The sequence below is a fragment of the Crinia signifera genome, chromosome 5, assembly GCF_055691185.1.
Source record: "Crinia signifera chromosome 5, ASM5569118v1, whole genome shotgun sequence".
Taxonomy (NCBI): Eukaryota; Metazoa; Chordata; class Amphibia; order Anura; family Myobatrachidae; genus Crinia; species Crinia signifera.
The window spans coordinates 197,145,300-197,166,246 of record NC_139221.1 but is presented as its reverse complement, the minus strand read 5'-3'; the positions used below and the strand labels follow the sequence as shown (position 1 = coordinate 197,166,246).

Sequence of the window (20,947 nt, the reverse complement as noted above, 5' to 3'; positions counted from 1 at the left end):
GCTGTCGATGTAAGTGCTGTCTAACAATAGTCCGGATACCCTAAAACCTGCACTGTTGGTGTGCCTTGAGGACCGTGATTGGGAATGCCTGCTGTAGATTGTAAGCTTGCAGCAGGGCTCTCTTACCTCCAAGTATGTCTGTTGTAAAGCGCTATGGAATCTGCTGTGCTATATAAGAAAATGTAAAAATAAAAATTAAAAATAAAGAGTTGCTGTGAAAAAAGCAACACATTACAGTTGTCCATAGTAACTAATCAGCTTCTGTAAGTTTAAAGACTGCTAGATAAATGATAGCTAGAATTAGATCTACAAGTTATCCCTCTAAAAGGTTTGATACATTAGCCCCTCAATAATGTCTGTAATATTCATGTTGATTACTATTTTGTTTCCATGTTCCATAGAGTAAAACAATTGACTCACAAACTAAAAGAAGCTACAGTATTTGGAAGGACTGTAAACATACCAAATATTCCGTGTAAGCGTTTTTCCTCAGGCAGTGCAAATATCTGTCAGACTTCTGAGGCACAAGTCACTTGCAGAAAATACTGTATGGGTAAATGAAAATCATATTTTATAGAAATCAGCAAAAACAGTCATAATTAATTAGAGCAAACATATTTATCCTAACACTGTGCATTGGTATTCGCCCCTCTAGGCTTCTTTAATTTCTCGAACAGCAAACATATTGAAGAGATGTATCACAAGTCATTGTTTCTAGTATTCCAGAATAATTTGCTAACATATTTGCATATTCATTAACTCTTAGTTGCCCCTAGATATACACACACACACACACACACACACACACACACACACACACACACACACACATAGATACTGTATATATTGCACTCAAAATGATGTGAGATTGTAAGTGACTGATTGCTTATAGCAAAATAACTGAGCTGTCTTCATTAATGCAATAGCAGTTCCCTGGGGCAGCATTAGGTGCATAAAAATGCTTACTTACTGGAAATAATCTATAATTAAATTACATGTTTAATTTAGTGATATTACAGAGATTTATATGAGCAGATCCACTGCACAAGTATAGAGCCCCCGAAATGTTAAAACTCAAAATATAAAAACACCCTAATGTCATGTCATCACTTGGTCTATGAAAGTCATAAGAAATTGAATCATTATGGGAATTCTAGGAATATTCCTGACTTAAACAAAAAGCTCTCTGTTAGGACTGTTTTGTTCTTGGGTGCTGGAAGGCTAGAATATCAGTATATACTCCAGGTCAGGTGGTAACCTAGAACTCCTGGTTTTTACCAATTAACATTTATTGAGCTGGGAAAATGTATTTTCCTAGTGTGTTCACCAGACAATGGACTCTTTTCAATGTTCTCAATTTCCCAAAAGGGGTTGCTGACCTATTTAGTGTTTCTGTCCTCATTGATCTCTATAGGAAATGAGCCTTTACGCAATTCTTTATGCTACAAAAAGCTTTGCAGTGACAATAAAGTTTGGAGAATGTGTGTCCCAATGCTGAAAGAAGTTCTTTCAGTCAGCCACTGAGAACATTTAAATATAGTATCTGTAGGTGGGTTTGAGAAACTTTCCCTAAGTGCACTATGAGAAAAGGGGACAGGGCTTTAGTCCTGGAAGGGTTAAACCTGGGGGGTCTCTTTATTGCCATCGGGTGATGTGATGGCCTGAGGACCTTATATAAAAAGTGCTGTTGCATTAATCTGCTGGCGGTTGGAGCCAGGTGCTGGTTCTAAAATAGGGGGCAACCCTATGCTTTATGCCCCAGTTCTGGTTTCTCAAATATATAGGGACACCATCACTCCCGCCTCCCTGTATTTGGGAAACCAGGACCAGCTCAATAAGCCCAGGGCTGGTTATGCTGGAGGGACCCCACACTGTTTTTTTGTTTTGTTTTGTCATTGTTCTACACTTTTTTCAACAGAAACATGCACATCTGACCTGTGCACGGTTCTGTTGAACTCACCAGCCTGGACCTGGTCTATTTTTTTGCAATTTTTGGTAATGTTTAGGGTGCAATTTTAACAATCGCACCCTATTAAATTAGCATTTTTTTATGTTTTCTATGAGAAAACATCTCAATGCCATTTTGAATGTGCAATTTTTGGGTCACGGTAAAACGTACGATTTTTACTACATGTGTGGTTTCGGACGTTTTTGGCAAATAAATTGCACATCTCTAAAAATTGCACCTGACTACATTTCACAGAGGGTGTCCAAAGCAAATTATTAGGAGTATACTGTACTTTATTGGCAAATGAGCTAAGGGAATACTGCTACAAACATAACTGGAAACTTATATGGCAAGGCCAGACTTGTGGAGGCCATAGACACATGACCCTAAACCAGTGGTTCCCAAACTTTTTGAGTCATGGCACCATTGAGTATCAGAATTGTTTTCATGGAACCCCTAGGCTAAAACATTCATAATATGAAATTATAATATATTAAGTAAACTGCGTTTATATGTCATTCCTGGGTTCAATTATGTGTTCAGAATTATATCTGTTTATCAACATGTTTTACAATTGGTAGCCAACAACATTGGTTTTGCAGTTACATTATATATAAACAATTTGATTTGGTTCTGGAGCACCAATTTAAGGCACCCCTGCAAATGTCTTGAGGCACCCGAGGGTGCCACGGCACACAGTTTGGGTACCACTGCCCTAAACACAAACAATGTATTTCTCTTCATACTGGGCCTTATTTTGGTTCACTCTTTCTGCCAAAATACTTCTTAGATGGACAAAACCATGTGCACTGCAGGGGGGCAGATGTAACATGTGCAGAGAGAATTAGATTTGGGTGAGTCATTTTGTTTCTGTGCAGGGAAAATATTGGCTGCTTTATTTTTACACTTCAATATAGATCTCACTTTGAAGTAAAACCCCACCCAAATCTAACTCTCTCTGCACATTTTGCATATGCTCCCCTGCAGTGCACATGGTTTTGTCCATCTAAGAAGGATTTTGTCAGAAAGAGTGAACCAAAATAAGGCCCACTGTGTGGATAGTATCCCTCAAACATCATTGTTGATGTCATCTGTCATCTTTATTTTTGGTCATCACAGTTCTACAATTATTTGTCAAGAAAACAAGTTCTATTTTCAAAAATAACTTATGAGTGAAAATCTATGTAGACAAACATCAGCTGAACTTGGTTAAAAGTTGAGCAATCAGGACAATTTAATTAACAGGGCAGTTGATTAACTAAGCAGTGGGATACATTTGTCAGACTCAATCTTTTTAATACATTTCCATCTCAATTATAATCAGTCTGAGAACAGAAAAGTGCTGCATGTGTCGATCTTGTAAAATAATAGTTAAGAGAGTGATCTACTTGAAAAAAAAATTGTCTTAACCCTGGGTGGTTTTGGTTCTCTGGAATTGGGTTTTGATTTAATCATCCTGATTTATTTTGTTTTTCATTTTGTATTATAATAAAAAAAAAAGGTTAAAAAAAAGGCAAATTCTGAATTTAAAGTTGATTTTCTTCCCAATATTTGTATTCATATCAGTATTGTTCATTGACAGTCAATTTTATAATAACCACATTGCAACTATCAATATTTTACTGCATTCAGTATATTTTGTTGAAATTCATATCAACATTTATGATGCCAGTGATAAAGTCTCCATACTACGTAGGAGACGAAACGCGTTGACGTCACTGTATTGAGACGTTGGAGGCTGCCCGCTGCTACAGGAGAAACCACGCTGTACACAGCTTTTCAGCGCTTCTATCAAAATTAAGCGCTTGTCTATAACATCACTGCAGTCTGCACATTTGGACTCTCCGTATGACGGGAAAAGGAATCGCTAACTGCCGGCACCTATGCTAAGGTGACCCACAGAGGAAAACTACCGGCGGCAACCCGCACCCCGGGAACGGAGCAACCATCAGACCGCACAAGCTGCCACTTGAACAGGGTGAGATAATCAGTCAAAATCCCTGCATCTTAGTGCTGCTTATTTAACTGCTGCATATTTATCTATACTGGCGTGGAGCCCAGCCGTGTTCTATTTCTACTGCATGCATTCTACATGCTTAAATGACTGTTACCCATTATTAACTTCATCCTCATAAACAATAACCCTCATTGGACTGTGCATTACTAACCAATATTTCAATATCATTATAACAGCATTTTTCTCTTTTACCATCTGGCTCCTGACCACTTGTGCTATCTACCTACAGCGGTGCACCCCCAAGCTAATAACGTCCATTTCTAACCCTATTAAGGACTGATATTGATTATCCTGTCCATTTTTATCTATAGTGTATTTATTTTGTTTTTTATTTTTTATTTTTTATGTTTATTACTATTAATTGTTTGTCTTGTATTATCTGATGCATTTAATCATATAAAATTTATACTTTTTTAAAGCAGTGTGTCCGCATCATCTTTGCACGTTGGTCTTCAATTTATTTATTTATATTTTTAGAGTATATTTCCTTAAACCTGTCTGTGGTTAGCAGCGCAATACACACCATTTCCCTTTTTCTTTTCTCTTGTATCGATTTTTGTGGGTACAGGCAATCCCCACAGGTGTGACCTGCAGCAGCTGCCACTTATTTGTTAAATTTATATATATTTTTAAGTTTTGATTTAGAGCGCTGGGGTTCCTACTAGCTGCGTTTTTGGCTTATCCCCAAACTCACAGCCTGTAAGGATCAGTGGCGGATTCAGGGGGGGGGCACCTGGGCACGTGCCCCCCCTGTCATTTATTTTGTAGATGAGGACCAGAGATTTCCAACGAGCCCAGCCCCATGTCGCTAGCCCCCCGGGAACCGGAGATATCGCCTGGCAAAGCTGTAACATTTTTCCCCCATAGGATAATATGGGACCCGTCAATTCCGACCCCCACCTGGTTCCGACAGCTGCCAGTTCCCTCCCTGGCATCTCCTGGTCCATATAGGTCAATCGGTTCCAGAGATATAGCGTGTAAATCGATTTTTTTTTTAAATGTAATTTCATGGCTGTTCATGTTCTTTGAGGGCAGATTACTCTGGAACCAAACTCACTGGACCAAAATCATTCAAAGCCCACTCAAAAGTTCTTCAATATGATACTTGTCTCATGTAAATGGGTCAGTTAGTTCCGAAGATATATAAATGAGATAACTGGTTAAAGGGGGGGAGGGGTGGTTTTCTCTCCCCCTCACACCAGAAAATGCAGGGACTAGGCTGGTGTAAAAGGGGCCAACCTGGGAATGCATTTTCTGGTGTGAAATGGGTATTATTTCAAATAGCTGGGACCTGCAGTGCTCGAAATTCAGCCAGGCTCTGCCACTGTCAGTGGCTATCACTTCTGCCTGGCGGCTGTCCCCCATTTACCACGAGCATGTATTCCTCATTGGCAATGAGCATGTAATCCCACATGGCAACGAGCATGGAACCTCTGGCAATGAGCATGGAACCCTTGGCAATGAGCATGTAGATAAGCAGCACTTACTGTATGTAGCATAATTTTTAATAGGCATTATGGTGTTTGGCATAATACATAATGGACATCATGCCGTGTAACTTAACGTGCAATGGACATTATGGTGTCAATGTTTAATGCGTGCCTTTGGTGGACAATGTCCCTGTTTATGAAGCGGATTGTGAATTTTGTCTTAATCTGTGTGGCATTATGTGAATTCTGGCTCAATCCGTGTGGCATTATGTGAATTTTGTCTCAATCCGTGTGGCATTATGTGAATTTTGGCTCAATACGTGTGGCATTATGCGAATTTTGGCTCAATCCGTGTGGCATTATGTGAATTTTGGCTCAATCCATGTGGCATCTTATGAATTTGGCTCAATCCGTGTGGCATTATGTGAATTTTGACACAATCCATGTGGCATTATGTGAATTTTGGCTCAATCCATTTGGCATTATGTGAATTTTGGCTCAATCCATTTGGCATTATGTGAATTTTGGCTCAATCCATTTGACATTTTGTGAATTTTGGCTCAATCCATTTGGCATTATGTGAATTTTGGCTCAATCCATTTGGCATTTTGTGAATTTTGGCTCAATCTGTGTGTTATTATGTAAATTTTGGCTCAATCTGTGTGGCATTGTGTGAATTTTGACACAATCCATGTGGCATTGTTTGAATTTTGGCTCATTCCATTTGGCATCATGTGTAAGGGGCAAGTATAATGGGGTCTAGTATTTTGTAGCATAATGTGTAGAAGTTGTATATGGTGTTGTACACTCCACTCAAGGACATGCCCCCTGTTGAGTGGCCACACCCCCTTTTCCAGAGCGCGCCTTCGGCGCGCGCACAACTACATCCTTCACTTTTGTTGCCATGGTGGGCCTATTTTTAATCCCATTGCCACCCTCTCTCTGCCGCTCTCTTAGCATGTACACTGGCACCACTAACACTGGCTCTCACTCACCTAAACCCTCTTTTATCATGGTGCCCCCCCTGTCATTTTATCCTGGATCCGCCCCTGGTAAGGATACATTTTTTCTTCTAGAAACATAGCACAAGCACCCCATATGTATAATCCTTTGTGTCTAATGCCACCTCCCAATAGGATTCATCTTCTACACTACTACATAATAGAACACAATGTTTAAACATTGTCTTTGACTACAATCACCATTTATAAAGTGATCACAATTATATTTTTCTCATAGTTTACATCAAAAATGTATTCTAGAGGGCCCTTCATGTCATTGCACATGAAATTGTCACATTCTCCTGTGTTCTTTCAGTTTTTCGAAATATTTGGTAATTAGCCTCCTGCTATGATCACAAGTTAAGAAAACCATACCATACACCAGGCTCCAAACTGCAGTTTGTTCTTACCTGAATTTAATTGGATTTAGGGAATCATATCCCGGGGCATTTTTTCAATCCCGGGATTTGGTATTGAAAAATGCTCAATCCCGGGATTCCCGGGATCGGCTTTCCTAATAAAAAAAACCACCCTGGATGCCCCACATTTACTTACATTTGCAGGTGCAGCAGGGTTGCCGGGTGGATGGGTGGCCCGGTGCACGGTGATCTTCATACTGCTGGGTTGCTGGGTGTGGGGACGGGTGGTCCATGCTCCTTGCCTGCTTGCTGGTGCGTTGGGTGGGCTGGCGTGCTGCTAGTTGGGCGGGTGGGCGGGCAGCGCGGCTTCATACAGTCAGCATGACCTCTGCCTGCGCAGCGTGACCTCTGATCTCGTCATGCTGAGAGGTCATGATGTGCAGCACTGCTCTGCCGGGTGCCGGGAGAAGCCGGGCAGCATCTGAGCAGGTGCTCAGACGCTGCACGGCATTAGACTGTGCATGCGCAGTCTAATTCCGAAATCCCGGGATTGCAAACTCCAATCCCGGGATTGAAATCCCGGCGTTTTGGGGGCCAAATCCCGGTATCCCGCCGATCCCGATCCCATGATTAGCCACCCTAATTGGATTGTCTGAGTAGATAATTTCTGCTATACTGTAGCATTAAAGTCTGTGGCGACTCCTCCAGTTAAAATCACAACACCAGATACACAGACAGCACCAGAGCTCCTGTGATTTCCCCCCCTGGCACCCCCCCTAACTCTGGAGCTCTGGTGCTGGCTGGCTGTGTCTCTGACATGCTGGTAACCTCCCCTCACCAGGCTCCATGAAGCAGCAGGGCAGACACAGCAACAGCCCAACCCTGTGGGGAACAGTTCAGCATGTAGTAGATTCCTATGGGAAGCTGCTACTACTCTTCATACACAGAGCTGGAAACTCCTCCCCCTCTTGGGCTGCCAGTGCATGGTGCAATGACACCAATAGCTTCCAACAGGAAGCCATTCTGTTCAAATCGCCAGAGCTACAGTGCTTCTATGGGCTGCTGTCTGTGCAGCCCAGAAGCAATTCTCTGCAGTGAGCATGCCCAGACTCCGTGAGTCACTCAGTGTCATGCAGCAAAAGGAAGGTATGGATTGCACCAGAGAGGTGCATGAAAGTTTATTTTATTTTAATAAAATTTTGTGTAGATCTTTATTAAGAGTATCATTTTGTGTACTTTAATTAATATTAAAGTTATTAAAAGTGTGTATTTTCCTCTGTACCTGTGTTTGTGTGCATATGAGTAAATCATTTATTTACAGTAAATGCACATAAACAATAGTACAGCGCAAATCAAACTAATAACCTGCAAATAATTAATAACTGTTTGCAACGAGAAGAACCCAGGAAAGTCTAAAGGCAGAGGAGCCGCTACTGATTAAAGTAACCATCAACCATTCAACTATAAAGTGCATAGAATGAGATGCGGTAGAAGTGTATATACATTTAGTATTCATATTTTTTCACATTAATAAACTGCTATCTCATTAGTGTACTGTAACTCTTACATCCATACAGTATTTTTCTGAAAGTAACATGGGTAGTAGAAATTAGTGCACTCGGACGTTTGGGTTTGCTTGGGCATTAGGTTGCTTAGGGGAGTGATCAGCAATGGTAGGCCCCACCATATGACCGACGAGGTGAGCAATCAGAGGGTGCAACTGTGGGGGAGGGGGTGATGTGGATGATGCTGCCAGATGGTGCACCACTCAAGGCACATTTTCAAATTATTGGAGCAGTTTTCATAAAACCAAAGAATTATCCAGTGTGCTGCAGTAGTGTAGATGTTCAAAGGCTGTACATTGTATGGTTTAAGTTAGAGATGAGCGGGTCCGGATCCCCGAGATCCGTCAGATCCGAATATCGGGAGTTCCCGCCTCAATTCCGGACCGAAAACGAGGCAAAACGTCATCATCGCGCTGTCGGATTCTCGCGGGAGCGGGATCTTATAAAAGACGCACGCGCGCCCCGCCATCTTCACTCCAAACTTGGAGAGGGAAGAGGGTGGTTGGAAAGCTCTGTGTGCCCTGTGCTATGCACCGTGCCATGCTGTGCTGTGCTGTGCTCCGTGACCTGCCCTGTGCCCTCACTGCCCTGTGCTCCGTGCACTGTGTTGTAGACTTGTATTGAGTGAGAGTCAGTGACTGTTTATAGGCCTGAGCCCTGTAGTGTGATTTAACTAACTAGGTGCTGCAGTGCTCACACGCCGGGGCTGCAGTGTCCACTGTCCAGGGGCAAATCCCGAGGAGAGTCCAAGTGGGGTAAGCCATTGCGCAATGACTTCCCATAGTTTTTCTAGGAGGTTTTCCGCTGTGTGCCTTTTACTGAAACCGGTGATACACAGTGTAGCCTGCCTCTGAATAGCAATGGGAGATGATGTTGCTGCTGCAGCTGTTGGTGCTGCTGCTGAAGGCAATACATCCACCCAATGAGCAGTCACAGACATGTAGTCTTTTGTTTGCCCTGTTCCGCTTGTCCACATATCCGTGGTTAAGTGGACAGTGGGTACAGAGGCATTTTTAAGGACAGTAACAACACTTTTTTTTAATGTCCGTGTACAGTCTGGGTATTGCCTTCCTGGAGAAGTGGAACCTAGATGGAATTTGGTAACGGGGACACAGGATCTCTAGCAACTGGGTAAAACCCACAGAATTAATTGCGGATACTGGACGCACGTCTATTACCAACATAGTTGTTATGGTGTCAGTAATACGCTGTGCAACGGGGTGACTGCTGGCATACTTTGTCCCCCTTGCAAAGGATTGACTTACAGTCAGTTGGCCTTTGTTTCTGACTGATGGTACAGCGTCTCAGAAGAATGCTGGTAGCCCTTCTGCTACTACAAAAAAAAAGAATGAACATTTTTAAGACCAAGGCGAGTTCACAAGTGTCCGCTGACTCTAAGTGTGTCCGCGGATGCCATATGTGAGCCGGACCTTTCAAATACTGGTCATGAAGAGGAGGTTCATTCCACCATTTGCGTGCCCTCTGCAAGTGTGTGCAAGAGCATCCACAGTCAAGATGCTGACCTGGTTATTGAGGATGTGGATTCTGTTGGTGAAGCTGGCACACAAAGGGATGCGGATGATGACGATGTTAAGGATGATGTTGTTTGTTTTAAGGCACCGACAGAGACAGTTGTTGTCCGGGGTATGGAAAATCCCATTGTCATGCCAGGGCAAAAGACCAAAAAATCCACCTTGTATGTATGGAATTATTTTTACCCAAATCCGGACAACAACTGTCAAGCCGTGTGTAGCGTTTGTAAAGCTATTGTAAGTAGAGGTAAGGACGTGCAGCACCTTGGGACCTCCTTACTGTTACGTCATTTGCAGCGCATCCATCAGAAGTTTTTGTCAAAAGAAACTGTGAACAAACATGTAGCAGCCCACCCAGCGTCACCGTCCTGCTCCCCTTTCTCTGTTAAATCCAAGGGCGTGCAATCTCCTCAAACACCTGCATCATCCCCATCCTCAGCGATTATGGGATTGGGAAGTAGTCCTGCACCCAATGTCATGATCCTGACTGAATCCTCTCCTATCCTGGATTCCTCAGAAGCATCCTTATCAGGTACACCTGTTGCTTCTGCTGCTGCTTCCAGGAAGGGGACCAGGAATGCTAGTCCGGATCACTTAGCCAAGCAACTGACTGTAAGTCAATCCTTTGCAAGGGGGACAAAGTATGCCAGCAGTCACCCCGTTGCACAGCGTATTACTGACACCATAACAACTATGTTGGTAATAGACGTGCATCCAGTATCCGCAATTAATTCTGTGGGTTTTACCCAGTTGCTAGAGATCCTGTGTCCCCATTACCAAATTCCATCTAGGTTCCACTTACTGTCCTTAAAAATGCCTCTGTACCCACTGTCCACTTAACCACGGATATGTGGACAAGCGGAACAGGGCAAACAAAAGACTACATGTCTGTGACTGCTCATTGGGTGGATGTATTGCCTTCAGCAGCAGCACCAACAGCTGCAGCAGCAACATCATCTCCCATTGCTATTTAGAGGCAGGCTACACTGTGTATCACCGGTTTCAGTAAAAGACACACAGCGGAAAACCTCCTAGAAAAACTATGGGAAGTCATTGCGCAATGGCTTACCCCACTTGGACTCTCCTCGGGATTTGTGGTATCCAACAATGCCACCAATATTGTGAGTGCATTACATGTGGGCGAATTCCAACATGTCCCATGTTTTGCTCACAAAGTAAATTTGGTGGTGCATCATTTCTTGAAAAAGGACAGGGGTGTCAAGAGATGTTGTCCGTTGTTCGGAAAATTTGTGGACATTTTCGCCCTTCTGCAAGTGCGTGCAAGACTTGCAAGAAAAGCTAAATTTGCCCTGCCATCAGCTGAAGCAAGAGGTGGTCACGAGGTGGAATTCCACCCTCTATATGCTTCAGCGGATGGAGGAGCAGCAAAAGGCCATCCAAACCTACACCTCGACCTATGACATAGGGAGAGGAACGGGAATGCACCTGAGTCAAGCTCAGTGGAGAATAATTTCCGTGGTGTGCAAGATCCTGCAGCCCTTTAAGGCTGCTACACGCAAAGTTAGTTCTGACACTGCCAGCTTGAGCCAGGTCATTCCCTTGATAGGCCTTTTGCAAAACCAGTTGGCGAAATTAAAGGAGGAGTTGAAGCAGAGTGAATCTGCTAAATATGTAGGACTAGTGGATCACGCTATTAGTTCACTTACCAAGGATCCAAGGGTCGTCAATCTCTTACAATTAGATCATTATATTTTGGCGACATTACTGGATCCTAGGTTTAAGTCTTACATTGTGTCTTTGTTACCAATGGGAACAAATCTGCAGAGGTGCAAAGACCTCTTGCTCCAAAAATTGTCAGCTGAAGCGGAAAGTGGCAGGCACACAACTTCTCCTTCAATTTCTACCACTACCAGCTAAATTTTCCTAAGAGACCCACTGCTATTCAGTCCGGAAATATATTTGACATCTGGTCTGGACTGAAGGAGCTTCCTAGCATAATGGACATGTCGACTGCTACTGACTATGATGCTATCACAATTGAAAGAATGTTGGATGACTACTTTGCCGATAGCATCGATATAGGTATGTCAGATTGTCCATTCCATTATTGGCAAGAAAAAAAGGCAATGTGGTGTCCTTTGCACAAACTGGCTTTGCTTTACTTAAGTTGTCCACCCTCCAGTGTATATTCTGAGAGAGTCTTCAGCGCAGCTGGGAACCTTGTTAGCGATCGGCGTAGGAGGTTACTTCCACAAAACGTGGAGAAGATGATGTTCATAAAAATGAATTTCAAATTCCACGAACTGGACCTCCTTCACCAGCACTTACGTCCTCCTAATACCCACAGTCCTCCTGTATTGGTTGATTCCAGCGACCACTAATTAATTGTGTGTGAAGAAGAGGATGAGGCTGAGGAATCTGATGCTGAGGATGACATCTTGTAAAGCCAGTTTGTGCAATGCCCATTGCCATTTATTTTTCGTGGGGGCCCAAACAAACCAATCATTTCAGCCACAGTTGACAGTCCCTGCAGCTGAAGTCCCTGTCGCTGAAATGATTGGTTTGTTAAACTGTGCATGTCCTGTATACAACATAAGGGTGGGAGGGCCCAAGGACAATGTCATATTGCACCTCTTTCTGCGTCATTTTGTTGGCTGTTGTAGCATCCTAATTTTTTTACCTCTTTGATGGATGAATGGTGGGGAGATGGGTGATTTCTCTCTCCACATCATCTATTATGGATGTAAATATGTCCTCATGGACATCCATGGTCTCATCCATTCCTATCGTACATCTTTTTTGGATGGGATGTCCCGGATGGATGGTTGGGTGGCAGGGCCCCAGCAATTCTTTTACTTGCACCTCTTTCTGCGTCATTTGTTGGCTCTTTGTAGCGTCATCAATTTTAAATCTTTGATGGATGAATGGTGGGGAGATGGGTGATTTCTCTCTCCACATCATCCATTATGGATAAAATTATGTCCTCATGGACATCCATGGTCTCATCCATTCCTATCGTACTTCTTTTTTGGATGGGATGTCCCAGATAGATGGCTGGGTGGGAGAGCCCCTGCAAATCATTTTCTTGCTCTTTTTTTGTATTTTTTTGGCTCTTTGGAGCAATAAATATTTTTGGGGGATATGATGGATGAATGGTGGGGAGAGGAAGTCTAAACAGCTGGGGATGGTCATCCAATTAGACCGAGTGTGCGGCTTTGGGAGGGACACACGTGAAGTTGTGAAGTGGTGAGGGAGGTAAGGGAACACACGCCTAGCCAGTCATATCAAACGAATTAACCTTAGCGGTAAATTGGGTGACAGATGTTGCAGACTGATAGACCTCACAACCAAGATAGGGGTCTATAAGGGTAGACTAGATAGGGATCTCCAAACCAGGGGTCCTAGAGAGGTGGAGGAACTCGGTTATCTGCCACCAATTACCCCCCTCCCCTCCACCCATTAGGTGATGGATAAGGAGGCAACTGGTAATGTTTCCAGAGTTTATCAACCTGATCACGACAGATAGGGGTCTTATTAGATTTTAAACTGATCAGAACAGATAAACACTTGCCGCAGATTAGAAGTCAGTCTCTGCACAGACCGGCGGCTGCGCAGGAAACTCATACAGGGGAAATTGGGCCAACTACAGTAAATGAAAACAATTTAGTGAGCTGTTAAAGTGATCAAAATTGACTAGAAATGAGTGGAACCTAATGTTATTGAGCTTAATAACACTTTAGGGGCAAAAACAGGCCCAAATTCTGTTATTTTAGCAATATTAAGCATTTTTCCAAAAAAATCCAAAACCAAAACCAAAACCCGCAAGGGTGGTTTTGCCAAAACCAATCCAGATCCAAAACACGAAGGGAGATCCAGATCCAAAACCAAAACCTGAAAATGTGCCCGCCGCTCATCTCTAAGTGATTGGTAGAAACACTTTCATGGTTTAGCCATAGGTAGCCTATGCCGCCCATACAGGAGTGATAGCATCACATCTATAGTAGTTCAAAAAGTACAGACAGCACAAAGTTTATGTGCTGTGCGATGGGATGTGCACAGGAGCACAGACCTGTCTGTTGCACCGTGTATGGGCTGCATTAGTTCTTTTTCTTTTTCAAAGTTTTTTTGGGTTATTAAAAATACTGCACCATCAATGGCAAATTCCTTGGCCATCAGCCATGAACCTTAGATGATTGCAAACCACTAATGGTCAAAGACCAAACCTATGCTACAGTAATTTAACATGCCCTTTGCTATCATTATCCTGTGATTTATACAGAAGCTCCTGGAGGCTTCTTGCTGGTCCTCAATTGCTGAATTACATTAACCTTGAATATACAGTATATGTATGTATGTATATATATATATATATATATATATATGTATATATATATATATATATATATATATATATATTAGTATATATTAGTATATATTAGTATAGGAATCATACAGCCGCACTCCACAGGCAAATTTCAAAGGTGCTTTATAAGAGTCCCAACGTTTCGGGGGATGGATACCCCTTTATCAAGGTGTACAAGTGCAAACGTTGGGACACTTATAAAGCACCTTTGAAATGTGCCTGTGGAGTGCCGCTGTATGATTCCTATACTGTTTCATATCCTACTGTGCCAGGAGGCACCCACAGCAGCTGTCTATGGTTTTGGGAGTGCCAGGCTGAATGAATATATATATATATATATATATATATATATATATATATATATATATATATACACATATACATATATATGTGTGCGTATATACAGTATATATATAGACATTGTAGGGGCTCTGCACACACTAAATTAACTGATATTAATAAATAGTGGAGATTTAGTTCACTAATGTGGTCACAAGCCATAGGGCAACCCAAAACTAGGAAAGGTGAGTGCCGATGTTTAGTGTATATATTGTTTATTAGAATTTTTTTAAAATTAGTCTTATTGTAGTTACATTCTCTCTCACACCCTGTTTTAACCTATATTTCATAGCTTATGTTAACCGCTTCCCTCGATGATTAGTGACAGGTGTGTTGGTAACTGCTCACCTTTAAAAGCATAGTCTGCTGTGAGCTTTAGACCAGATAGCATGACTGGAATCAAACATTATTGTCATAGCTATGTGTATTGTAGCCATTTTGAGCGATAGTAGGACCTGCAGAAAAGTGGGGTCCCGTGAATGCATTGAATGCATTCAATGCAGGCTTAAATGCATTGATCAATTCATGAACTAAATCTCCACTATTTATTAATATCAGTTAATTTAGTGTGTGCAGAGCCCCTACAATGTCTGTTTTAACAATGTGGTTACAAGCCATAGGGCACCCTAAAACTAGGAAAGGTGAGTAGCCGATGTTTATTGTGTGTGTGTGTGTGTGTATATATATATATATATATATATATATATATATATATATATATATATATATAGAGAGAGAGAGAGAGAGAACTTGTAGTTTGGCACTCTCGGAGAAAAGGTCAGCCTGCCAGGGTGCCTTCACTATACATGAATATAGACACTGTAATCCCAAGGTTACCCTCCGGAAAGATGAGCGGCACTCGCTGGACTTGATAAATGCTTTTAAGTAGTGGAAAAAAAGTTGTCACATGTAGTCAACGTTTCAAGGCATACAAGCCTTTTTCTCAAGACGGACAATAATAAAGTGCAATAGTGATTGTGCAAAAGGAATGCACAATCACTATTGCACTTTATTATTGTCCGTCTTGAGAAAAAGGCTTGTATGCCTTGAAACGTTGACTACATGTGACAACTTTTTTTCCACTACTTAAAAGCATTTATCAAGTCCAGCGAGTGCCGCTCATCTTTCCGGAGGGTAACCTTGGGATTACAGTTTTGGCAGGTGTCAACATCGCACAGATCGACACAGGCGACCGGTTCAGTTACTCAGACAGTGACGCCGAAGGTATTATTAAAGCAGCATTTGTCCAATCCCAGTTACCAGCTGTCGATAATGAAGACCTGTACAAAGATTGGTATTATTTAAAAAAACGCGAAGTGGACTATATGCTGCATGCATCCACACTAGCAGAATATTACCAAGACAAGCAAATCCCGAGGGGATTCCGGGTCCGCAATGTCCCCACCATAGGAAGAAACAACGTATCCTTTTGCAAAAGGTGGGTGAGCATATTAAATAAATGCTCCATGGACCTAATATTGCTGGTTGTGGATGAATCAACTAAGGAGTTGACAGCCGTTAAAGAAAAATTGGCAACTTTTGAATCCACGCATGTGTCTACTCTAACAGTCGACACACTCACTGATTGGAGTACAAAACTCAAGACACACATTGAAACATACCAAAAAGAGCTGCTTAAGTACAAAAGGGAGAAGCGCAGGAAGGTACAAGCAGACTACGAGGCTAATCGAGTGTACCATTGGCTAAGTACAGGAGGACCATCTGCCAACACTCGAGCGCCGATTAGACAGCGCCGACAGAGAAATCGACATAGAGAAGAGGACGATACGAGCACCTCCGCAAGTGAAGCGGATCTCGGCACACAAGCATCAGCCGAAAGTAATCCCCCTTTAGGGGTTACGACCCGGGCGGGTCTAAAAATACCCACCGTCAGAGGAGGCGGACGAGGCGCGGTGGGCAGACCGCGAGGCAAAACAAGCCGCAAAGGCAGCCGCCGCTGAAAGAATTGGTGTTCAATCTATCCTCTACACCTCTATCAGAAGCAGAAATATCCGTATTATCTAAAGGACTATCATTTGTACCAAGCCATTCTCCTGTTTCTTTTGATTGGACACTAGACTGTTAAAAGTTTGGGAGAACTCTCAGATTGAGAGAACATTTCAAGGACAAACCCACGGTCGACCCTGTAGGTGTTGACATACCAGCCCAATTAAAGAAATTATTGCCCAAATCAACATTCGATCCCCAGGTTTCCAATCCATCAATAAAGACCTTTATACGTATGATGGAGGCTGCAGGTCAAGCCACACCTGCCCCCGCTGACTTACAGCGCAACAATTTATCGGGGCAAGAGAGGGAAGCCTTGAAGGGACTTAAAGCCAGGACAGATATCGTGATCCACAAGGCAGATAAAGGTGGGTCAGTGGTTGTGCAGGACTTATCAGACTATGTCACTGAATGCATGCGACAATTAGCAGATACACAGGTATATGAAGTTTTGCGCAAAGACCCCACTCAGGTCTATAAAAAAGAGTTGGACAATTTAATTGGCGTAGCCACACGTGACGGCATCATTTCGGGTGAGTTGGGCAGGGCATTGAGCACTGAATATCCCATCACTCCTCTATTATATATGTTACCTAAGATACATAAGTGCCTGGACAAGCCCCCTGGCAGGCCTATAATTTCAGCCAGGGGTTCCTTGTTCCAGCCTGTGTCCACTTATCTAGACGCTATATTAAATCCATGCGTACAACAAACAAATTCGTACCTTAAGGACACTAATCACTTATTGGAATTGCTCAATGCCTTAGGTACCATCCCTGATGATGTAGTCATGTGTAGCGCTGATGTTACAGGGCTCTACACATGCATCCCCAACACAGAAGGGATGCGAGCTGTGGAGAACCTCATCAGCAATAATGCAATGTACAAAGGCCCGCCTATCCCTTTCTTCATGGATCTACTGCATTTGGTACTAAATCGCAATTATTTTTTGTTCAACGGTGTGGTGTATGGCCAGCGGCTTGGCGTAGCGATGGGATCCAATGTGGCCCCATCCTACGCCAACGCCTACATGAATGAGGTGGACCAACAGTTAATCTACGGAGCCCCATACGTGAACAAAGTACTTTTATTCCGCAGATATATAGATGACCTGCTCATCTTTTGGAGGGGCAGCATAGATGAGCTAAAAAGCATTTTTGAAACACACAACGCTTTGATCCACCCAGTCAAACTCACGTACAACATGAGTAAAGAGGTCATTAATTTTTTAGATGTAAAAATTAATCTCAAAAACAACCACATTGAGACCTCCTTGTACATCAAGGAAACTGACCGCAACACCCTCCTCAGATATGAAAGTTGTCACCCTAGAGCACTGCGTGAGGGGTTGCCCTACTCGCAAATGCTAAGAGTATGGAGGATAGTAAGTGAGGAAGCCCAAGTACACATTGAATTGGATGCCATGCAGGCCAGGTTTGAAGAAAGGGGATACAAAAAGAAAGAGTTGTCCAAAATTAAAGAGAAGGTTCCTAACACCTAGCGGGAAACTGCTTTAAACACCATTAGTACCAAAAAAGAATTAGGCGCCAGGATTCCTTGGGTCACACAGCATGCCATGGGCAGCTGTGAGACCACAAAAAAAGTTAAGAAATTATGGCCCCTGATAACCTCTGACAGAGATCTCAAAAGTCTGCACAACACACAGATCATGCCAGCCTACAAAAGAGGCAGAAATTCGGCAGATTTGTTAGTAAAGAACGACATAGCCAAGCTAACTAAAATCAGCAAACCTAGCCACTTTTTATCTCGCCCCAAGGGATGCTACAAATGTGTGGGGTGCACGACCTGTAGCTCCATGATTACAGGAGATACGGTGAGTCACCCACACACAGGTAGAAAATTTTAAATCCAGCACTCTGTCACTTGTTCCAGCCGGTATGTTAACTGCAGAAGTGCTGGAAGTCTGGTGAGTGCTCTTTTTGGACTTTGATTATATATATATATATATATACAATTTAGGAGGGAGCACTCATGACGATTTTCAATCTTAGTTAATGTATAAAAAAAGAAGTCGCACACAAGTTGGTGCTGTAAATCGACGTTTCGGGTGGTTACCCTTTATCAAGACATAACAGAAACATGGAACATTACTTACATATATAGATGTTCAAAGTGATTAACACCGTGCCGTGAGTTCCACTCCACGCTGCAGCCGGGAGCCGGGTGACGGTTCCGGACTCCCTGGGTGGGCGTATCTTGGAGTGACAGTGTGCCCGTAACCTAGGTGACAATGCAAACAAAACATAATTAAAAATGGAGGCTGGCTCCAATGCGACTTGGAAAACAGGCAACGCAAAATAAAGATAACAGCAGTGATATTGCTGCGACTGCAATACTGTGCAGAAATATCATACAGAATACATTCAAAATTGAATAAATGCATGTAGTCACCAAAAACAAACGAACGAATGCCAGCTAATACGTAGAGCTGAGCATGTAGAGATAATCCAGACAATGAAGTCAGTCAAGTCAGCTGAAGAGCAAGAAGCATTTAAGTAACGGGGTACTGTCAGAGGGATGTGTATTTTTAGAAAGCAAGTATAGGAGAGTTGTTCATTAAGTCCAAGGGGTTGGACCGTCTGTAGCCTGTGAATCCACTTGGATTCCAGTTGCAGCAGACGGCGTCCCCGATCTCCGCCTCTAGAACTAGCAGGTATGCAGTCAATGATTTTATAGCGTAGTGACGGTAAGCTATGGTTGTACGTTTTAAAGTGCCTCGCTACCGGCTGATCTGATCCCTTTCCATCGAGTGCTGCTCTGATGCTGGATCGATGCTGGGCAATTCTTTCCTTGAACTGCCTAATGGTTTTGCCAATGTAGAGCAGTCCACATTGGCATTTGATGTAATAAATAACGTAGCGACTACTGCAGGTTAAGGGATGGCGTATGGAGATTTTTTCACCGGTTCTCGGATGGAAGAAGTGGTCACCCACCTCTAAATTGGAACATGTCGTGCACCCTAGGCATTTATAATTGCCATTTTTGCGAGATAGAAAGTGCTTTTTGGCCGGGGGCACTAGTGAACTCACGTCATTGTGGACTAGTAAGTCTTTGAGGTTTTTGCCTCGTCTGAAAGATGGTAAAATTCTGCTTTCTTTTAATGTCGGGAGGTGCTTGTCATTGGAAATAATGGGCCATATATCTCTAGCTGTTTTCATAAGGGACTGGCTAATGGTGGTTAATTTTTGTGTCCACACAATGCGACTGTCGTTGCTGTCAGTTTTGGATGCACTAAGCACCTGGTCTCTATTCATTTGCAAAACCTTCTGTTTGGTGTTCAACAGTAGCTGGCGTGGATAACCCCTGTGTAAGAAATCCAGGGTCATCCGGTCAATCTCCCTCCCCGCTTCAGCTGTGTCACTACAAATTCTGAATGCCCTTAGGAATTGCGAGTGGGGCAGTCCCCATTTCAGGGACGGGGGGTGATGACTGCTACTGTGCAGGATCGTGTTTCTGTCTGTCGGTTTTTTATAGATGGAGGTGGATAATTTATGGTCTTCTGTCACCGTGATCCTCACGTCAAGGTAATGGATGGTGCTGAAACTGCACTCGTAAGTGAATTTTTTAGACTGGTCTGCATTATTGGCGAATTTCATCATGTCATGAAAGCTCTCCTCACTGTCACCCCACAAAATGAAAATATTGTCAATATATCTTAAAAAAAAGCCTAATTGACCCATTGGCATATCTGTCGGTAAGAAAAATGTCACGTTCAACGTCATACATAAAAATATTAGCGAGGCTGGGAGCCACGCACGATCCCATAGCAACTCCTGAGTGTTGCATGAAATACCTGCTGTCAAAAAGAAAATAATTTCTGGATAAGGCCAGATCAAGTAATTGCATGAAAAACTCTGCATCAGGGCCAGTGTACAATTTACTGGCAAACACAGATCTCCTCACCGCCTCCATGCCCCGGCTGTGAGGGATGCTAGTATAAAGTGAAACTACATCAATAGTGCACAGTAAACATTTGTCCGGCAAAGGGGAATTTTTCATGATTTCTCTGAGAAAACTGTTGGTATCTTTTAGGTACGTTGATTGGCTCTGTACAATCGGTTGCAGAAATAAATCAAGGAACTGCGCAACAGTTTAGTACAGCGAGTCTCTGGCCGAAACAATCGGCCTGCCCGGAGGGTTTAAGGGATCTTTATGCAGCTTGGGTATGGTATAAAGTATAGGGGTTTTGGGAAAATCTGTGGTCAATGCATCACAGATTTTATCAGGGATGATGCCCAATCTTACCCCCTCCGCGAGTACCATGTCCAGCTCACGTTTGAAACGGTCTGTGGGATCACTGTCGAGCTCTCTGTAGACTGTGTCGTCACTTAATTGTCTGTAGACCTCTGCTTTGTAGGCGGACAGGTTCTGGACCACCAGTGCTCCACCTTTGTCGGCCATGCG

At 43.0% G+C, this 20,947-nt stretch overlaps 1 long non-coding RNA gene across 2 annotated transcripts in view; it reads right to left on the bottom strand.

Moving 5' to 3' along the window:
• LOC146079626 (uncharacterized) overlaps positions 1 to 20,947 on the bottom strand; it is a 518,301-nt gene that overhangs the window by 347,923 nt on the left and 149,431 nt on the right. For both annotated transcript variants that reach the window (XR_014474659.1, XR_014474660.1), the window contains exon 2: positions 464 to 545. This is a non-coding gene — a long non-coding RNA (uncharacterized LOC146079626). The remainder of the gene's footprint in view (positions 1 to 463; positions 546 to 20,947) is intronic.